Raw genomic sequence first — 13,694 nt, 5'->3', positions numbered from 1 at the left:
CTCAGCCTCCCAAGTAGCTGGGACTACAGGCATGTGCCATCACACCAGCTAATTTTTTGTATTTTTAGCAGTGGCAGGGTTTCGCCATGTTGGCCAGGCTGGTCTTGGACCCCTGACCTCAAGCGATCCACCCACCCTGGCCTCTCAAAGTGGTAGGATCATAGGCATGAGCCACTGTGCCCGGCCTTAGAGTGCATTTTCTACGCCAAAATGTTCAACTCATACTTACTGATGGAAAGTAAATTCAAACAGTTTTAAATGTAATGACGTTAACCATTCGGGATGCCCTCAAATATAATATCCTCAATTGCTTTAAGCAGAGGACAGAATGGCCTTTTAATCTAACAATATTAGAATATGCAATTAACTAGTCTTCCATCACAGTCTACACTTCAAAGGGTGATGTACCTTCCTAAACAGTCTCGGGAGAGATTCTAAACCCTGAGAGTCACTGGCACATTTAACTAAAGCCACAGAACTAAACATTCCACTGGAGAAGTCCGAGTGATCACGTCCTCAAGTTTACTGCAAGCGCTAGAGACAAAGTTGCGAATTTCCTGCTTTGTGGGTGCTTTTGTTGTAGCTTCTGTAGACATCTTAATAATCAATTATATCATATCATGAGACATGTAAAACGAATAAATACAAACATGATGAAATCCTCCGTTTGCAGGAAAACAGGCCATCATCAAATCTGGAGTCCTGTCCACAGAGGACAAAAGTCTGGAAGTAGCGATCCTTTACGACAATACCACGTCAGTCACATTATTAGTTGTAAACATCCTTTCTAAATCCAGGGGTAAGCAGGGAACTAATCCCCAGATGTGAGCTGCCCTTTGCATTTCTGAAGCCACGTGAACTTCCAGCCATAAAACTGTGACACTCACACCACTGGCAAACAGCTCAGACACAATAATTCAGAAGCTGACTGCATGCTAATTTCCATGTTATTTCCCAACCATAAGCATAGCTCTATTATCCCTGTCGGACAGGATGTCCTTTTGCCATTTCACTTGGATAAGAAATAGAGCTTGCCTGAGCTATAACAGATATGAGAAAAAGCAAATAATGTCTCTTCTATATGTGAAAGTTTAATTTATGCAACTTTTCTTGAAAAAGCCAAAGTTTCTCTCTTGAATCAATGAATTGCTACTGAAATAAAGTGGAAAAATTGTGAAGCGTAAAACAGCCACAGAAAGGTTACAGTAGTCTGTTTAATAAATAAAAACTTGAAGGGGGAAAACAGATCTTTGTTACCCACTCAAACTGAAAATACTGGGTTTTACACAAAGAAGGCAACCTATAGATGAGGGAAACAGTTTAACGGACATTTCTCTCGTAACAAAAAATGCTTATTTTTTTTTTTTCCTTCTGATTTGAGAAGCAATGTGCTGATCACACAAAATTTGGAAAATACAGAAAAGTATAAAGAAAATTTCCCCCATGAATGCATCATTTAAAATATTTACATTTTGGTACTTTTCCTTTTAATACAAATACACACCTCTTTGCATTTGTTAGCAAAATGGGGATATTCAATATGTAATTACATTTATAAGCAATTCACCTGTAATAACGTTTTCAATATATGGCAGCAAAATATGCCATTACATGAATGTATTATAGCTGACCTAACTATTCCTCTATTGACCTATTCAAAACACAACAGACTAATTTTAATGTAACAGAGTAGGGAAGATCATTGCTATGGCTTCAGAATACTATAACCTTTCAGACACCACCACTTGTCAGGTCTGGGTGTGGTATCAAGGAAGAAAGTCCATAATTATCTGAAAAGGTTATTTCAATTCTCTGACCTTTCCCAGTGGTATATCTGTGTGAGGCTAGATTTTCTGCATTAACGAGCCGCCCCCAAAACAACCTATCCCAACAGACTGATTACAGAAGCAGATATGAGAACCCACCTATTTTCTATCAAAGTCGGTTATGAAACAGGTTCACAACAATGGAAAACAATGTCACTCTTCTCACTAAATTGGTTTCATTTTAAAAATCACTAAACAGATACAAATAAAACAACGTCAAACATTCGTCTCATACTTTTTTGTTTTAGGGAGGTTATTCTTCCTTATAAATGGCTTTTTTATTAGTATGTAACAGGTTTATTATTATGTTTGTTATTGTTAAGTGAACTTTTAAAATTCCTCAGTTTTAAATTTTAACATAGTAAAATATCAATAAATATAACCAAAAAAAGTTTTTTAAGATTCTCAAGTACTTTCTAAAACAGTGTAAAGAGACCCTGAAGTCAAAAAGATTGAGACTCAGTAGGTAACAGAATAAAGAGTTTCTGTAACAGATAAATAAATCCATTGACTACTGTATTTGCTTGTTACTGACTTCTGCTTAAAATGACACTGCTCCGAGACCTTGAGCAGATCAGCAGCTTTCTGGGTAGAATTTTTCCTCTTCCGGCCACATTTAGTCTCTAAATAATTAGGGCCCCAAATACCTGATCCATTTCACCACTCTGTATCAAAATACTTTTTCAAAGCAGACATTGCAGGCTTCTGAGGAAACAGAGCCCCCAAGAACCAGAGACGCAGATCTCTCGCCATGACACCTCACCACTTATTTGTTAGAAAAAAAAAATAGGATAAAATATTATCAAAATATTTTCGCTGCAGTGAGAGCAAACTGATTCAGATGACGGTATCTGAAATACACTTATCTTCACGGTTTATTATCATCTACTTTTACTTCCTCCTGCCCAAACTGCACAAGTTAATTCTGTGAATTCTGCAGGGCAAATGGCACAAGTTTCCTTCCATCTGTTAGTGCCCAGATCTCAACAGAAATAAGAAAATACCCATTTATTTCCTGTTACAGCTTTACTTTCTAACCACTAACGATCCAACTGAAAGGCCCAAACTATTACAACATTACAGATATTTCTAAATCTCAAGAACAGGGCTCCTACTATACCACTGTCCTATTCTTCCATATATAGTATTTTCTACACTTTTGTTCTAAAAGAGCAAAATGGCCACACTTTAAAAAATTGGGCTGGGCTGGGCTGGGCTGGGCATGGTGGCTCACGCCTGTAATCCCAGCTAACCGGAAGTCCGAGGCAGAAGGATCACCTGAGCCCAGGAGTTTAACACTAGCCTGGGCAACACAGCGAGACCCTGTCTCTAAAAATATCAATTTATTTATTTATTTATTTTGAGACAGAGTCTCGCTCTGTCACCCAGGCTGGAGTGCGGTGGTGCAATCTCAGCTCACTGCAACCTCTGCCTCCTGGGTTCAAATGATTCTCCCCCGACAACCTCCCGAGTGGCTGGGATCACAGGCGCCCACCACCACTCCCAGCTAGTTTTTGTATTTTTTAGTAGAGACAGGGTTTCACCATGTTGGCCAGGGTGGTCTCAAACTGCTAACCTCAAGTGATCCGCCCGCCTCAGCCTCCCAAAGTGTTGGGATTAAATGCATGAGCCACCACACCCGACCAATTTAATTTAATTCTTTAAAAAACTGAGCTGAAAATTAAAACAAACTCTTTCATTAAAACACATATTAACTGAGTGTTTAGTATATGCCAGGCGTATGTCTTGACACTGAGGATAAAACAGTAAAGCTCCCTTTTTTCATGGACTAATTTATCATAGCTTATTTTCTAATGGGGGAAGCAGGCATTTGACAAAGGAGCAGCAATAAAGTGTGCTGGGTTTTAACAGAGGAAGCCCAGGTCACCATGAGATAGACCATGGGAGTCCAGGGAAAGCAACCTGACGAAATGCAGTCCAAGGGGAGAACGCTCGGCAAACAGATGGCACACAGACTTGGAGCACAAGATGAGCCACAAGAAGAAAGATGGGGCTCAGGCCTGGGGTTAGGGCACAGATACAAACCCAGACTCCCCAGATGAAGAGTGAGGCCATGTGCAAAAATGGAGGACACTGAGGAAGAATCAGTTCAATGGATCAGAGAAAACAAGGAAATCTGTCAGAGACTCACTGCATTTTAGATACCTGCAAAGCATGCAGGCGAACCTATAAAGGATGCACCGAGTCAAGTGCTTGAGCTCAGACGTTAGTACAGGCTGGATACGTAGATGTGAGAGCCAAAATCCTACAACAAACCAAGCAGCTGAAACTGCTGATATTCCTCAGCAGGGTGACAGAAATGTCCTCAAAATGCCCAAATATAAAGGGGTGGCAAGAGGAAAGGGAGGCTGCAGGGGATAATCGAGAGGGAGAAGAAAACCCAGGAGAGGGTATCTCTGGTGCTCAGACACAAGGGGATGTTTCACGGAGGAGGATGCGCTCCACAGGGGTAAATCCTGGCTAGTAAATGCTGCTGAGAGGGCAAGCAGGAGTGCAACAGAAGGGGCCTGTGGAACCAGCAGCAGGGCGGACACAAGGCCTCTCTGCAGGGCTGGCTTTGTGGGTGTGGGACCTTCACAGCCCCCATGCCCAAGGGCCCCACGCTTCATCTAATGCTTTACTGCTACCATCTTAAAATTCTTAATTTTGGAACAAAGAACCCTATATTTTCACTTTGCACTGGGCCCAAAAAATTCTGTAGCCAATCCTGACCTTCTGGTCAGTTTCACTAAAGTAGCAGAGATAAAAAACAGCATATAGTGGATTGAGGAGTAAATGGGACGTGAAAAAATAAGTAGGTGGCAGTGACTTGAAGGTGACCCCACATTCCTCTCCTCCTCTTTGTTCACCTGTCACCTAACAACAGAAGACAGCAAAGGTGATGAGATGTCACTCGTGTGATGCCATCATGCTGGAATCTTCCACCCTGGCCAGCTCTGAGGAACCCACGTGGCAGGAAAATGCAGGCAACCAAGTCTCACAACTGCAGGGAAATGAATTCTGTCGACAACCTGGGCAAGCCCACAAGCAGATTCTTCCTCAGTTGAGCCTCTGATGAGACCACAGCCCTGGCACCCATCTGGCAGCAGCCTGGTGACAGCCTGAAGCACAGAAACCAGCTAAGCTGTGCCCAGACTCCTGACTTGTGGAACTGCTACGGGAACCAACACCAGGAAGAAGTGGAAAGGCAAGCAGTAGTGAGCAAAGGGAGCACATGGCCGCAGAGATGCCTCCCCTTGGAAGTCAGGTAGAATCTGAGGGATGTGCTATCCAGGCTCCGAGACTGCACCATGAATGAGAGGAAAATAGTACAGGCGCAGTAAGCACTTTGCATGTGCCCAGCGCTCCGCCGCCCTTGACACACATCACCACTGAACCTCCCCACACAGATGAGGAAACTGAGGCTCAGAGTTGTTTATGCCACTGAGTGTGGAATCATTTGCTGTGTGACAACAGGTGATAGGACAAGGCAGAAAGCAGAACATGCTCTCAAAACATTTAATCAAGGGAAGGAGAGAGAAGGCGGTCGCTGAAAGAGGAGAGTTCCAAGAAGGGCTGTTTTTGTCTTAAGACAGGAGAGACCTGAGCAGTCGTAAACGCTCATGAGAAGGAAACACCAAGAGAGAGGCTGAAATCAGAGGTGGGAGAGAATGGTGGTGCAGAAATGAATTTTTCGAGAATACATAGGATTCCTCTTTCACTATACACAGAAAAATGAGAAAAGGACCAGTCTAGGAGCAGGCAGATTTACAAAGGGGCGGTGGGAAGGCTGGAGTGTGGCCTTGGCACAACTGTCCCATGAACTGTGGAAAGATCATCTGCTGAGAGGGAAAAGCGAGGAGGGATGAGCTGAGTATGAACCTGGAGGCTGAAGAAGTGTGGAGGAGGTTGGAAAAGTCATTATGGAGAGGAAGAGGGTTGATGAGGAAAATGTTTGATTTCCAGGCAGGGCTGAGGCCTCGTGAGGTGGAGACTGGGATCACAGAGAGGCAACTGTGTAACTTTCTCTGGCAGAACTCCGAAGTCAAGGGACAGGAATGGGTGGGCGTCCAATCCTCCAAGACAGAGAAGGACGGGACTCCAGCCTGTGGATAAGCGCATCGCGGAAATGCTGGAATTCAAAAGCAGAGCCAAAGTCCAGCAGGAGCAGAGGGGTTGGAAAGGGACCTGGAATGGGAAAACTCTGATGTTCTTATGGTAATCTGTCAGCTGAGCTGAGGGACAGACGTTTCTGGTGAGTGGGATCTCTGGATTTCAGCTCAGAAGCGGTTCCTGGTATTAATATCCACAATGGGCTGGGCGCAGTGGCTCATGCCTGTAATCCCAGCACTTTGGGAGGCCGAAGCGGGCAAATCACCTGAGGTCAGGAGTTTGAGACCCACCTGACCAACATGGAGAAACCCCATCTCTACTAAAAATACAAAATTAGCCAGGTGTGGTGGCACATGCCTGTAATCCCAGCTACTTGGAAGACTGAGGCAGGGGAATCACTTGAATCTGGGAGGCGGAGGTTGTGGTGAGCCAAGATCATACCATTGCACTGCAGCCTGGGCAACAAGAGCAAAACTCTGTCTCAAAATAAAAAATTAAAAAATGCCCACAATGGTGACTTTTTAGGGTAACCCCCTCCTCCTAGTTTGAGCACTGATCCTGTATCCTGTGAAACTCCCTGGTCCTCAGATTGAACATCCCCATCCTGCAAAGCTCCAGCCGCCACTCCAATCTCAGGCAAACCAGGCTGCTGGCCACCCAGCTGCCATGGAGTCCCCGGTGAGCTTTAACAAATGCTGACCCCTGCAGCAGATGACCATGAGCAGCCCTGCCTCTAGATCCCACAGCACACATGGAGTGGGAGAAGGTGCACTCCCATTCCCAAGGGAGCCGAGGCAGCAGTGAACTCAGAGCACGGCTCTCGGTTAGATTAGGAAGTGAAGATACTGGGGGAGGAGGCTGGTTGATGATCCCAGGGTTAGACTAGGAGGTGAAGATACTCAGGTAGGAGGAGGCTGGCTGATCTCAGGATTACACCAGGAAGTGAAGATACTCAGGTAGGAGGAGGCTGGCTGATCCCTGCGTTAGACCAGGAGGTAAAAATACTCAGGTAGCAGGAGGCTGGCTGATCTCAGGGTTACACCAGGAAGTGAAGATACTCAGGTAGGGGAAGGCTGGCTGATCTCAGGATTATACCAGGAGGTGAAGGTACAGGGGAAGGAAGTGGCATGAGAGCTGGCTGATCCCAAGTCAAGAGCACAGCACCTGGCGGAAGAGGCTGGAAGGGAAGGGAGTGGGAGTGGAGGCAGAGGGGGAGGCACAGAGCAGTCCCAGGAGCCTGGAAGGAGGCGGAGGGACAGGGCAGGGGGTGGGATCCTAAATCCCACAGTCGTCAGCGACATAATAAATGGCAACTCCAGGGGAGCTGGCGTCTGCCGATGTCTGTGGGACACAGTGCGTAGGTGGATTTTAACACACTGAGATTGCTAGTTGGTATAATGACATGTTTAGCCTGAAGAAATGAAGTTAGGAATTTTCTGAGCTAGAGAATGAATTCTTTTTGGTCCTCGTCGGAAAGTCCTTTGCTCTTGGAACTCAATTCTCAGATGTGTTTCACAAATCATCACCCTCATTCTGATACTTATTCAAATCTTTGCCCACCCTCGAGTCTCTTTATTTTTCATATTCCACAAAGGATGTGTGTTTGTTATCTGAATCCAGAAAACCCTCATGGGTTTGCAGATATAACTGCCAATAACTGATACAGAAATACAGAGTGTAGAAAATATTTCTTGACAATAAAAGCCAGAAGGAAGATTCAAGTTCTCCCATCCGCATGAAAGGAAGGGGATGCTGTGTTGTAGTGAGCTGCGGTTTGCACTGTACACGTGTGTGTGCATGCATGCACACATGTGCTATGTTAAGATCATAACATCTGGTGACCTAAGTCCTCGGGAAGCTAGACAGACTCAACATATTGTTCCAGCAAAAACTTCAGCATCATTTAGAAGAAAATATAGCAGAGAAAAGAATCCCTCAAGTAAGAACAATGCAGGTACTTCTGTTCAGAGTAACTAACCTTACTCTAAAGTCGGGAAGACGGAAATAAGCCAGAACTGGAAGGTACGGAGCCCTAACACAGTCAGCTCACAGGTCAGCAGAAGAGACAGGTACTCCAGACTTCAGACCTTGAGGGAAACCGAGGTTCCTCTGTCCTTTCTCTAACATAACTGAGTTCTTTCTTTCCTTCTCCCTCCTCAATGCAAGGCCACGCTTCCCTAAACAAGAACTGGGACTCTCATGCCTACTGAGACAGGCAGAGAGTCTCACAGGTGTCAACAGTTTCAAGAACCTTGCAGCCTCAGCCAAAAACCAACCAGGCAGGCTGGGCAAGCCCAGAGGCTCCTGGAAACCAGAAACTAGGGCAGAAACACCCAGCAACTCAGTCCCTTTTCTAAAACACAGCTACCAATAAATATATATTTATAAATCACTGTCATGAGCCATAGAAAGGGGATGCTTTTGTAAATTAAAGCATCCAAACGTTAAACCAATATTACTTAGGACAGCATTTGTCATTGCTACAGAAAAACATTTTATGTAAATATGAATGCAGACAAGGTAAATAAGTGTCTTCTGTTAATATAAGAGTAGCCCGTATTTTTTTCTGACATGAAAAGACACTGAAAACACACCTACCAAAAAAAGGTGGTGTGTGTGTGTGTAATCTGTTTGTCTAGGTCAACATTAGAACTTCACCCAGTATCTGCGTACACTGAGGCCCAGCAGGGCAGGGTGCTTAATCAGTGTATGTAGCAAGACAAGCCAGAGCCGCTCTGAGGGGATTGCACAGGAGGAAGGAGACTGTTTAAATCTCCTTAGATAGGTACTGACAGGGACTGGAAATGATATTTTCACAGTGGACAACCAAGACACTCTCTTCCTAATCCTAACCAAGGAATAAGAAGCAAACTAAAGGCCAGGCGTGGTGCCTGATGCCTATAATCCAAGCCCTTTGGGAGGCCAAGGTGGGCACGTTGCTTGAGGTCCGGAGTTAGAGACCAGCCTGGCCAACATAGTGAAACCTCATCTCTACTAAAAATATAAAAATTGGTCGGGCGTGGTGGCGGGTTCCTGTAATCCCAGCTACTCAGAAGGCTAAGGCAGGAGAACAGCTTGAACCTAGGAGGCAGAGGTTGCAGTGAGCTGAGATCGCACCACCAGACTTCAGCCTGGGCGACAGAGTGAGACTTCATCTCAAAAAACAAAAAAGCACATTAAACTCGGCACATATCAGTGTTTCATTGTGGTCAGGTGTTTGGTCTTTCTTTTTAATATCCATACCTACGAGGGCGGAAGTGAAGGCAATGAGCAAATGCCTTCAAATCAAGTGCTATTTTACCAAAATCAAGTATGTCTTAGTCAGCCCAGGCTGCTCTAACAAGCTGCCATAGGCTGGGGGCCTTAAACGATACTCATCAATTTCTCACAATTCTAGAGGCTGGGAGGTCCAAGATCGAGGTGTCAGCAGGTCGGATGTCTGGTGAGTGCTCTGTTCCTGACTGGTACATGTCCACCTTCTGGCTGTGTCCTCACAAGGTGGACAGAAGAGAGAGAGAGAAAAAAAAAAAGCTCTCCTGTCTCTTCTCGTGGAAGCACCAATCCCATTCTCAGGAACTCTGCCCTCATGACCTAATCACCTCCCAAAGTCCGCTCCTCCTAAAACCATAACATAAGGGGTTGAGATTTCAACATGTGCATTTTGGGGCTGACTCAGACCGTAACAAGTACTTCAAAATATACTTATCAGGACTACAATCTTCACTGCATAGTCACATTTTACCGGAAATAGATATCTTCAGAGAAAATGCATAATTTAATTATCAGGATCCTAGACACTTCATAGAGCATGGATAAAATAATGCCGATAAAAGTTAGTGAATCCGAAAAGATTTCTTAAAAGGCTAAGTAAAGGGCGACTCATCCAGAGTTTGACAGACATGATTGGCATCTGAAGAAACTTTAGGAAAAAAAAAAAAAAAATAGTTCACAACTGCACAAGACACAGGCTATTATAAAACTATCTTCCTGGCAAAGACACCCTATCCAATACCACTCACTAGAACAACATGTAAGTTTTATTTAGTCTCACACAGGTATGCTATTCTGTTAAGAAGTCTAAGTTCACACAACATTTTCTAGAGAAGGACTACATTATTCAACAGCCATAGAAAGATCCCAGTGTTTATTTTTACCTCAGACATCTATTTTCCTGTTTATGTTTTAATCATGAGCATTCAAGGTGGTGAAAAATCATCCTTCAGCAAGGGAAGAGTTAGCCCAGGAAGTCATCCCCATCCCTGTCACCCATCAAGGCCTACGTGACAAAAGTTACAGAGACTGACCTCACCTCAGAAGCTATCAGCAGGCTTTTCACACCCAAGGTGGCAAATAAAAAGACCGTAGTAGTAATGCACCTTCTGAGTGTGGTAGTTTCTTACAGCGGTGAAGAAGAGCGCCCAAAACAAGAGTTAACCATCCCCCCAAAGAGCTCTTTCTGGAAATTAAAAAAGCCACAGTTCAAGTTCAAAGAGAAAGGCTTTAGCAACTTCTGAAAGCAGGAACTGTGTGCAAGTGAATGACCTCATCCGGCACAGAAGCCAGAGCAAACAATAAGAAACAACCCGTACCAACTCTGGTACCAGTCACTGACCTTCCACACCAATGGAACGTGCCGGCGGCCCTGATAAAATGTGCTTGTACGTAAAAAAAATCAGCTCCTCTACATGTAAGCAAATATGCAAGCAGACCTCTCCAGCCCTGGATGGGCACCATCCCCATTCCGACACTCACACAACCTGACTGCAGGAAGCACGAGTAAGTTAACCTCCAATTGGAGGAGGCCGAGTTCTCGCACTTGTGAGGGCATCACCACAACCCCCACAGCATGGAGGCCTGAGGGCAACCAGAATGGCCCTCCTGAGGCTGGGATTCAATGTATCAAAGCCCGCTTTATAAAATGTGCTGAGACTTTTCGATGGGGAAGGGCTGCGTTTAATACACCAGAAGCCAGGTGCGGTGGTGCGCGCCTGTGGTCCTAGCTACCCCCGAGGACCACTTGAGCCCAGCAGTCTGAGACTGCAGTGCACTATGATCACACATGTGAACAGCCACTGCATTCCAACCTGGGCGACAGAAAGAGCCCTCTCTTAAAAAAAAAAAAAAAAAAAAAAAGGAAAAAAATACATATTAGAGAGAGAGAAAACGTGTGTGTGTGTGTGTGTGTGTGTGTGTGTGTGTGTGTGTGTGTGTATTAGAGTAGAAAAAAATTACAAGCAGAAGGGTCTTGAGTTCCAATCCTAATTCTGTCCAACTATACCTGTATGACCTCTGGGCTGAAGGATCAAATCCCCTCTAAAACAAGGAGGTTCCTTCCAGTTCCAGATTGTTATTACTAAATTATTAGGAAATAGCAAATATACATCAAAGCAAAAGTGTGAAATTATCATTGCAGAGGCACATACAGATGCCCATTTGGTGACATCTGGCCCATAAGTACATTTCAACCCCTGCACCAGGCCCAATGCACGGCAGACTACAACCACCTCCCAGAGCCACAGCCCTGCTCAGTCAGTGCATTATGGAGACAGACAGGCTCGGTGGAAAGCTCTGAAAACCGTCTGCTGTGGTTTGACTATGTCCCCTAAAGTTCATATGTTGAAACTTAATCCTCCTTGCAACAGTGATGAGGTCATGCAGGCTCCACCTCATGAATGGGTTAATGCCGTTATCATGGAAGTGGGTTATAAAATGGAAGAGTTCAGCCCCCTTTCCTCTCTTGCCCTTCCACCTTCCACCATGGGATAATGCAGCAAGAAGGCCCTTGCCAGATGCAGGCCCTCGACCTTGGACTTCCCAGCCTCCAGAAACTATAAGACATACATTGTTGGCTGGGCGCAGTGGTTCACACCTGTAATCCCAGCACTTTGGGAGACCAAGGCTGGAGGATCACTTGAGGTCAGGAGTTCAAGACCAGCCTAGACAACCAACATGGTGAAACCCTGTCTCTACTAAAAATGCAACAACAAAAATTACCAGGGCATGGTGGAGCACGCCTATAGTCCTGGCTACTCGGGAGGCAGTGGAAGGAAAATCACTTGGACCCCAGAGGCGAAGGTTGCAGTAGGTCTACATCATACCACTGCACTCCAGCCTAGGCAACTCCATCTCAAAATAAATAAATAAGTTTCTTTTCTTTGTAAATTACCCAGTCTGTGGCATTCCATTACAGCAGCACAGAACAGACTACAGCAGTGTCTACAAACAATGCTGTTTGACTCACACTTGGTTCACTTGGATTCTTTGCAAATGATCATCATTGTGAATATGTGTTATTAAAATAAATAAATAAAATCAACTAGGGTGCAGGAGTTTATCTGCTCTTTCTGCTCCTTCTCTCATAATCTACCCTTCCCATGACACAGGAAATATTTTGGCACTCTCAACATGAAATGCCACAAGACCAGGGTAGATATTTAAAGGTTCAGCTCCTCTCTGCTTATAAAAAGTATAAAATATCAGTTCAGTAAGAACAGGGTTTAGTACAATACACAAACACTACTGAATGTGCACGCCACCCTGAGAAAAAATCTTGAATTAGTGTTTAATAAACATATAACAAGGTGATACTTCACCAGACATCCTAACACAGTTATTCCCAACTGAATATGTAAGAATGAACTGTCATTCTTTAAATTCTGTGCCCTGAGACATTACACTATGCATGCATGGTGGATATAATCTATGCAATATCTCAAAACGGAACCATGGTTTTGTTGTTGTTTTAACGGATACATTGTTAAGAAGGATCTTCAGTAGGACATTTTGCAGACGGGTACAAATGCTGGTCGAGGAACTGCATCTGGCGAGGGGCCTTCTTGCTGCATCATCCCATGGGAGAATCCCTGGGCCAGCAGCATTTGGGAAACACTGCTCCCACCTACGCTTGCAGAGCTCCTGCCAATCAGGAGTTTCCACTGCCACCCAAGTCTCAGAACAAAGCCATGGTGGATGATCACAGCCGTCCACCTCTTGGCAGCCAATCAGACTAGCAGGCTAGACATACTGTTTTTATCCATGGACCACAACCAGCCTAGAGAGAAGACTGAGAAAAAACTTAGCACACAGACCTCTCACAGATTATTAGGACATTTTAGTCAACTCCTAGAAGAATAATTAGGAAATCATATTGTTAGTATGAAGTGTAGGAAATAAAATTACACGATTTTAATAACACTACATCACACTTTTCCCCAATGCATCTCCACCCACAACACAAGTCATACATGCCCCTATAAATTCTGTAGGAAGATGGTAAAATATCTTCGTAATTCGTGTCTAATTGGCCACAGCTAGCAAGTAACAGGATGCTTGAATCCAGGTCTGTTTTATTCCAAAAATCATATTACCCTAGGCTATAGTGCACCCATCAGATGACACACCAGGAAAAGAAATATGACCTCCTTTTATTAAGTCTTTCATACTGACCTTTAATAAAATCACTGACTTTGCTGACCTTTGGAAAAGTAGCTCATAAACTACGCTATCTGTATGAATCAATAATAAACACTAAAGGGGATGAGCTTCTTGCATTGAAGAATGCAGGTGGCATATTTTCTTGAATTTCTAGTTTAAGTAGCTTGTACTTCCCTGTACTAGGAAAGAAGCTTTTCTTTTCTTTCTTTCTTTTTTTTTTTTCAAATGGAGTCTCACTCTGTCTCCCAGGCTGGAGTGCAGTGGTGCGATCTTGACTTACTGCAGCCTCCACCTACTGGGGTTAAGCGATTTTCCTGCATC

General features: G+C 44.3%; 1 protein-coding gene across 3 annotated transcripts in view; it reads right to left on the bottom strand.

The window, feature by feature from the left end:
- The window catches only part of FAM107B (family with sequence similarity 107 member B), an 82,883-nt gene that overhangs the window by 40,975 nt on the left and 28,214 nt on the right, over positions 1-13,694 (bottom strand). The window contains exon 1 of one of the 3 annotated variants that reach the window (XM_032244019.1): positions 10,244-10,959. The exons of 1 other annotated variant lie outside the window; for it this stretch is intronic. The gene's annotated coding sequence lies outside the window, so the exon portion shown is untranslated. Of the gene's footprint in view, positions 1-10,243; positions 10,960-13,694 lie in introns of those variants that run through there. One more of the 3 variants, XM_032244020.1, reaches the window with a different exon arrangement.

This window comes from Sapajus apella, unplaced genomic scaffold (genome assembly GCF_009761245.1).
Source record: "Sapajus apella isolate SASKATOON/1434 unplaced genomic scaffold, GSC_monkey_1.0 scaffold53, whole genome shotgun sequence".
Classification (NCBI taxonomy): Eukaryota; Metazoa; Chordata; class Mammalia; order Primates; family Cebidae; genus Sapajus; species Sapajus apella.
The sequence above is the reverse complement of the archived record's forward strand: the minus strand, read 5'-3'. Positions and strand labels throughout refer to the sequence as shown.